Raw genomic sequence first — 8,628 nt, 5'->3', positions numbered from 1 at the left:
CTCTTTGAGCAGGGACTGTCTTTCTTCTATGTTTGTGCAGCGCTGCGTATGCCTTGTAGCGCTATAGAAATGCTAAATAGTAGTAGTAGTAGTAGTAGTAGTAATAAGCTATCAATCAGGTTGGAAACTGAAAAACTGAATGTGAGATCAAGAAAACTCCTCCATGTCTATCAGGTAATCTATAAGAACCACTGAATGCCACAGTTGTATATCCTTAGTACTGTGCATTGCTATGTAAAGGACCTAGGTTTGATTCCCTGGTTGCTTAGGTCAGCCTTGGTTGTTTGGAATGCTGTGGAGGTAGCATTTACAGCCCCACCAGGAGGGAAACTCAACTCCCTGTTCAATGGCAATACCTAGTGGCTGGAACTAGGGTATAGAGGTAAACCAAGTTATTTATTTATTTTAGTCACATTTGTACCCTGCGCTTTCCCACTCATGGCAGGCTCAATGCAGCAGGCAATGGAGGGTTAAGTGACTTGCCCAGAGTCACAGGGAGCTGCCTGTGCCGGGAATCAAACTCAGTTTCTCAGGACCAAAGTCCACCACCCTAACCACTAGGCCACTCCTCCACTCGAAAGTGTTCAGCAGTTTTTCCTATCTCAGCCATTGCAGTGGTAGGCTATACCTCCTAACCTATCACTGCTTTCACCTTTTATGGTTCCTGCACCCCTTTAGCTGATCAGTGAAAACCTTGTGACTTCTTCCTAAATCACATGCCCACCGATGACAGTGACATATGTCACTGTTAGCCTCTAACAGTGCTACCATCACTAAAATTACAGTAGTATAGTTTTACTACCAAATAAGACACATTTAAAACTACAGTGCTACATAAATTGTACGTAACGTTGAATACATTGACCACTTGCAAATGCTACATACTAAGAAACATTTCGTTCATAAGTACAGCAACACAATTCAGTCATTAGGTCACAGCCTGTGACACAAAGATATGATTATGCAACCTGGAGAAGAAGTGTGCAAATGAAGTAAAAATCTTAAGTTTCGTTGCTGCAGTTATACCCTTGACCAACACTTGAAACGGTTGCTCAGTTTTTGACAGCACTCTCTACCCCTCCTCTAATGAAATAATGAAAACCAAAATACGAAAGTGCTAAACCCTTACGGGAGAAACTACACTGGCTACCACTCAAGGAATGCATCACTTTCAAAGTATGCACCTTAGTCCATAAAATCATTCATGGTGAAGCCCCTACATACATGTCTGATTTAATAGACCTACCACCCAGAAACGCTAAAAGATCTTCCCGAACCTTCCTCAATCTACATTTCCCTAAGTGCAAAGGAATAAAATACAAAGCATTGCACGGATCGACCTTCGCATACATGAGCACACAACTCTGGAATACACTACCACGCAATCTGAAAACGATCTATAAACTGACCGACTTCCGCAAACTACTGAAAACTTATCTCTTTGAGAAAATCTACGGCAAGGATCAAAACACATGAAGTCCATACAAACCAATAGATACGCACCAAAACACTCTATCCTGAAGTCTCTTCTCCCGTATCCTCACCACCCTTAAAACCCTACCCACAAATAAAAATGTTAGGCCTTTATGTTCCCTCAATATTGTTTGTCCCCCTCTCAACTCACCACTGTTATCCTCTGATGTTCTATTCCCAAATGATATCCTGTATTTACTCTGTCTTCTATAATTCATCATAATGTAATCCATAATCGTACTGTAACCAATTGTACTTCCATCATTCTCAAAGTATTGTAAGCCACACTGAGCCCGCAAATAGGTGGGAAAATGTGGGATACAAATGCAAATAAATAAAATAAATAAATAAATCTACCCCTTGCTCATACCTCTCCTACCCCCTTCACCCATGCCCATCTCTACCTACCTATCTCTTTTATTATTCTGGTATTACTATCTTATCATTTTCTCTATCAATACTCTGTAATCTATATTATTATTATGTAAGCCGCATTGAACCTGCTCTAAGTGGGAAAGCGCGGGGTACAAATGTAATAAATAAATAAATATATCGTCACATGCATTCAGTCTGTTCTGGGCAAATTCCTTTGAAAACTGTCCGAGTCTCTAATCCAATTCCCACTGGTTAAGGTAATCCCAGTTTCTCAGGCTTCACTCCTTTTGAATAAATATACTAAGATAAGTAATTCCATTTTTTATGCGTGTCCGATATGCGTGGCAGAAAATATTTTCAAGAGCTGAGCATGCTGTCCCTTCTGAAAATGCTGGAGTGTGGCCTGTGGAGGAAGGCCTCACAGCGGTGTTGAAGTATGGAAGCAGCTGTAGTGAGCCCAAGAGGTGGTGGGGGGGGGGGGGGTGGCGGCAGGTCCAGGGAAGGGAGCAGCAGCAGCAGCATTGGCAGGCCCAGGTAATTTCCAGCGAATAGTTGTGCTGTTTATATTTTTCTATTTTTGTTCTGTACAGTGCCTTGTACTTGAAAGGAATGTGGTAGTAAATGTTTTATAAATGCACAGCGTATTAGATTCAAGATAAGTTTAATTTTCAAATCACTCTTTAGGGCAAATGTAGAAGGTTTGGTGGATCTGTTAAAAATCTTTGTTATTTTCCAACTTTGACATTCAAAAAAATGTTAGATTTAAGTTGGTTATTGAAAGATCTTGTCCTTTCCATGGGACATACCTCTGGAATGTGTTACTTTTATTTATTTAGATTTTGCTCACACCTTTTTCAGTAGTAGCTCAAGGTGAGCCACATTCAGGTACACTGGGTATTTCTCTGTCCCAGGAGGGCTCACAATCTAAGTTTGTACCTGAGGCAATGGCGGGTTAAGTGACTTGCCCAAGATCACAAGGAGCAGCAGTGGAATTTGAACTGGCCACCTCTGGATTTAGAAGATGGTGCTCTAACCACTCCTCCATTACAGCACTCCATGTAGAATCTCAAATAGTAGCAACATTCCATATATTTATTTATTTATTTAGATTTTGCTCACACTTTTTGCAGTAGTTGCTCAAGGTGAGTTACATTCAGGTACTCTGGATATTTCTCTATCCCAGGAGGGCTCACAATCTAAGTTTGTACCTGAGGCAATGGAGGGTTAAGTGACTTGCCCAAGATCACAAGGAGCAGCAGTGGGATTTGAACCGGCCACCTCTGGATTGCAAGGCTGGTGCTCTAACCACTAGGGCCACTCCTCCACTCCCAATTATGAGAACATGATCATTGTATATGTTGTTTAGGAAAATGTTAAAGATGCATTTATATGAATAATAGTCTGGCTTTGTATCACTAAATTCTGCTGTGTCATTTCCTCCTTGTTATTAGGAATTTCTCTTTTGTGAACCACCGAGCCTCCGATTCAGAATAACTGTTGGTATACAAGACTCAGATAGAATAGAATACAATAGACAGAAGGTAAAGTAAATGTCCACAGTTGATCCTGTTAATCCAGGATGAGCATTCCAAAAAGGAATGGGAAAGGAAGCAACAGAATTTGCAAAACAACAAGAGGGGAAAAAAAAATCTTGTGGAGGAGTAGCCCAGTGGCTGGTACAGTGGACTTTGATCCTGGGGAACTGGGTTCTGGGATCTTGACAGGTATTTATGACCTGGATTGGCCACTGTTGGAAACAGGATGCTGGGCTTGATGGACCTTTGGGCTGTCCCAGTGTGGCAATACTTATGCACTTATGCACAGCTCCTTCTGACTCTAGGCAAGTCACTTAACCCTCCATTGCCCCAGGTACAAATAAGTACCTGTATTTACTATGTAAACCACTTTGAATGTAATTGTAAAAACCACAGAAAGGCGGTATAACAAGTCCCATTTCCCTTTCCCTTCTCTTTCCCCTTTAAAGAATCGGATCAACAGTGCATAGCTACAGGTGGGCAGAGGTTAGGGTTACCAGATGGCTCCAGAAAAAGGACACATTGATCCAGTCCGGGTTTTGCTTCCATTGAAAGCAATGGAAGTAAAACTCAGACTGGCCCAATCTGCCCTCCATTTTCTGGAGCCATATGGTAACCTTAGGCAGAGGCCCACCCAGCAGGATGGTGTTGCTGGCTGGTGTTCAGCAGGGATCCCCAAGCTCTGCCCTGCTGAACATGTCCTCTGCAGAGCTGTGTGAACTGTGGAGAAGTTGTAGCGCATTTCCTGCAGCTAACGCCAGCATCCCACACACATGCTCAGTTCATGAAATATTTCACTGGAAGCTTGCCGCCAACTTCGCCACTATTCAGATCAAGGAGCTTTGATTAACCCATTAGTGCCCAATGTTCCCATTTTGTTCCCACATATGGGAACATTGGACACTAATGGGTTAACTGGAGATGGCAGGAGCATGCTTGGCCAATTATGTGGGCTGAAGCCAGCAGGCAGAGCTTTTTGCCCTATCAATTACATTGTTTTGGGTGTACCAAGATGGTGGCGGCTGCTGCTGCTGCTGCATTGGGAAGAAAGAAAACCTCCTTGGGTGGACCAGCTTCAGCTTTATGATGTCATGCCATCTCCTGTTAATCAAACCTCCTTGATTCAGATGGCCAAAAGGGCTCCACAGAGAATGTCTTCAGCTAGTGAGGCTTAAGGATTCCCCATCAGCCAAGGTATTAATTTTTAATACAGGAGGAGAGAGGGATGGGGCAGAGATGTGTAGGCCCACCCAGTCCACCCCTGGATCCAAAAAAATGGTTAAGCAAAGGTGAATTTAAAATTAGGGTTGAGAGACTTGGGGTAGAGTGAAACTATTGATGTATAAAACAAGGTTACTTCTTTTTTTCATTGGACTTACTTTGTTCTGGTTGATATGTTATGGCTTTTGTTTTTTTCTTTCTATTGGAGGCGCTGAAGCCTCAGCTGCTGTGGTATAAATAAAGTTTCCAAAAAAAAAAAAAAAGAAGAAGCCCAGAACAGATGAGATTACTCAAAGCGAGCACTGAAAAATTAATAAATAAAGGAAAACAGGTGAGTGCAAAGTCTGTAAGAAAGTAATGGAAATTGTTTACTCATTTTGTTGCTGCTAATGTCAGAAAAGTTATATACACCTAGACACGATAAGGTGGCACGACTCACTCTGGAAACTGTAACATCGTTGTACCAGATAAAACACTGGAATCACGCCCCTGATAGATTGAATTGTACAGAATGAAAAGGTTGCATTCACCTGGGTCATTTCTATTCATACCAATTAAAAGCGTGATGCAAGGAAACCTGACATTGGGAAAGGGAGAAAATATGAGAACTGATATTAGAAGTGTTAACATTAAATGTTATTCTGTGTATCGTGTCCAGAGAAGATCCTCAAGTGCCAAGCAATGAATCAAGAAAATGTGGCAGAAATGTACAGAAACATTGCCTATTGTGCTGGAAGCTTTTGAGACAACACAAGTACTGTGACGAGTATTAGCAGTAAATCTGAGAGACTGAGATCATATTCCACATATCCTGGCTTAGGAGTACATAAGAACATAAGAATAGCCATACTGCGTCAGACCAATGGCCCATCTAGCCCAATATCCTGTTTTCCAAACAGTGGCCAAGCCAGGTCACGAGTACCCAAATAGTAGCAACATTCCAGAAACCCAAAGAGTAACAAGATTCCGGAATCCCAAATAGTAGCAACAGTCCAGAATCCCAAAGAGTAACAAGATTCTGGAATCCCTAAGAGTAGCAAGATTCCATGCTATCAATCCCAGGGCAAGCAGTGGCTTCCCCCATGTCCATCTCAACAACAGACTATGGACTTTTCCTCCAGGACCTTATCCAAATCTTTTTTAAACCCAGATATGCTAACTGCCATTACCACATCCTCTGGCAACGAGTTCCAGAGCTTAACTATTCTTTGAGTGAAAAAGTATTTCCTCCTATTTGTTTTAAGAGTATTTCCATGCAATTTCATTGAGTGCTCCCTGGTCTTTGTACTTTTTGAAAGAGTGAAAAATCAATTCACCTTCATCCGCTCCACACCACTCAGGATTTTGTAGACCTCAATCATATCCCCCCTCAGCCATCTCTTTTTTCCAAGCTAAAAAGCCCTAACCTCAGTAGCCTTTCCTTATATTGGAGAAGTTCCATCCCCTTTATCATTTTGGTCACTGTTCTTTGAACTTTTTCTAATTCTGCTATATCTTTCTTGAAATACAGTGACCAGAATTGATCACAATACTCAAGGTGAGGTCACACCATGGAGCAATACAGAGGCATAATATTTTTGGTCTTATTTTGCATCCCTCTCCTAATAATTCCTAGCATCCTGTTTGCTTTTTTGGCTGCCACCAATCACTGGGCAAAAGATTTCAGCATATTCTCTACAAAGACTACTACTACTACTACTATTAAACATTTCTATAGCGCTACTAGACTTACGCAGCGCTGTACAAATCAACATGATAAGACAGTCCCTGCTCAACAGAGCTTACAGTCTAAATTGGACAGACGAACAGACAGCTAGGGGTGGGGAAATTGCAGTGGTAGGGGTGATAAGTGAGGGTGTTGAGTAAGAGAGTCATGGTTAGGAGTCCAAAGCAGTAGCAAAGAGGTGGGCTTTAAGCCTAGACTTGAAGACAGCCAGAGACTGAGCCTGATGTACTGGCTCAGGGAGTCTATTCCAGGCATAGGGAGCAGCGAGGTAGAAGGAACGGAGCCGGGAGTTAGCAGTGGGGGAGAAGGAGGACGACAGGAGACATTTACCCAGCGAACGGAGTTCACGGGGAGGAGTGGAGGGAGAGATGAGAGCGGAAAGGTACTGAGGAGCTGCGGAGTGGATGCACTTGTAGGTCAAAAGGAGAAGTTTGAACCGTATGCGGAAGCAGATAGGGAGCCAGTGAAGTGACTTGAGGAGAGGGCTTACGTGAGTATAGCGACTCTGGCGGAATATAAGACGCGCAGCAGAGTTTTTGACAGATTGAAGAGGAGATAGATGGCTGAGCGGGAGACCAGCGAGAAGCAAATTGCAGTAGTCTAGGCGAAAGGTGATAAGGGTGTGGGTAAGGGTTTTGGTAGTGTCCTCGGAGAGGAAAGGGCAAATTTTGTTAATATTATAGAGAAAGAAACGACAGGTTTTGGCAATCTGCTGAATATGAGCAGAGAAGGAGAGAGCGGAGTCAAAGATGACTCCAAGGTTGCGCGCAGACGGGACAGGGAGGATGAGAGTGTTATCTACCGACATAGAGAACGGGGGGAGAGGAGAGGCAGGTTTAGGGGGAAAGAGGAGAAGCTCGATTTTGGTCATGTTTAGTTTCAGGTGGCGGCGAGACATCCAGGCAGCAATGTCAGACAGGCAGGCCGATACTTTGGTCTGGATTTCAGCTGAGATATCTGGTGCGGAGAGGTAGATCTGGGTATCATTTATTTTATTTATTTATTTATTTATTGCATTTGTATCCCACATTTTCCCACCTTTTTGCGGGCTCAGTGTGGCTTACAATACATTATGAATGATGGAAATACATTTTGTTACATCAGCGTAAAGGTGGTATTGAAAGTCATGGGATGAGATCAGAGCACCAAGGGAAGAGGTATAGATGGAGAAGAGGAGAGGTCCTAGGACAGATCCTTGGGGTACACCGACTGTTAGCGGGATAGATGTGGAGGAGGAACCACCAGAGTATACACTAAGAGTACGTCGGGAGAGATAGGAAGAGAACCAGGAAAGAACAGGGCCCCGTAATCCAAGAGAGGATAATGTATCAAGGAGTAAGGTGTGATCAACAGTATCAAAAGCAGCAGATAGGTCGAGGAGGATGAGAATAGAGTAGAGACCTTTGGATTTGGCCAGTAACAGGTCATTGGAGACTTTGGCAAGTGCCGTTTCAGTCGAGTGAAGAGAGCGAAAGCCAGATTGGAGTGGGTCAAGAATAGCTCGAGATGAAAGGAAGTCGAGGCAGCGGCGGTGAACAGCACATTCAAGTATCTTGGAGAGGAAAGGGAGGAGGGAGATGGGCCGATAGCTAGAGGGGCAGGTAGGGTCCAGTGAAGGTTTTTTAAGGAGCGGTGTGACTACAGCATGTTTGAAGGCACCTAGATCTTTTTCTTGAGTGCTGACTCCTAAAGTGAGCCCCAGCATTAGGTAAGATTATTATTTCCAATGTGCATCACTTTGCATTTGTCCACATTAAATTTCATCTGCCATTTGGATGTCCAGTCTTTGTTTCCTAAGGTCTTCCTGAAATTTTTCACAATCTGCAAGCGTTTTGACAACTTTCAATGGTTTCATGTCACTCATCATTCCGATATCCAGATTATTTATACATATACTGAATAGCACCGGTCCCAGCACAGATCCCTGTGGCACTCCACTATTCACTCTCCTCCACTGAAAAAAAATGCCCATTTAACCCTACCTTCTGTTTTCTGTCTAGTAGCCAATTCTTAATGCACAGAAGGACGTTGCCTCCTATCCCATGACTCTTTAGTTTTCTCAGGAGTCTTTCATGAGGTACTTTGTCATTACATCATGATATGTGCAAAACTATCCCATTTGGATACATTGACTTTTTGCTTATTTTTTACATAGGAACTGGCACCTCTTCTCATAAGAATGCTAAATGTTTTGGAGATGGGGAAAGGGTATCAATACAGTTCGTACAGACTGATCTTACTGCTGAACACAAATTATGGAATAAGCTCCCAACAGTAGTAGCAGTAGAATTTAGGAAA

Source organism: Microcaecilia unicolor, chromosome 2, assembly GCF_901765095.1.
Source record: "Microcaecilia unicolor chromosome 2, aMicUni1.1, whole genome shotgun sequence".
In the NCBI taxonomy this organism is placed as follows: Eukaryota; Metazoa; Chordata; class Amphibia; order Gymnophiona; family Siphonopidae; genus Microcaecilia; species Microcaecilia unicolor.
The sequence above is the reverse complement of the archived record's forward strand: the minus strand, read 5'-3'. Positions refer to the sequence as shown.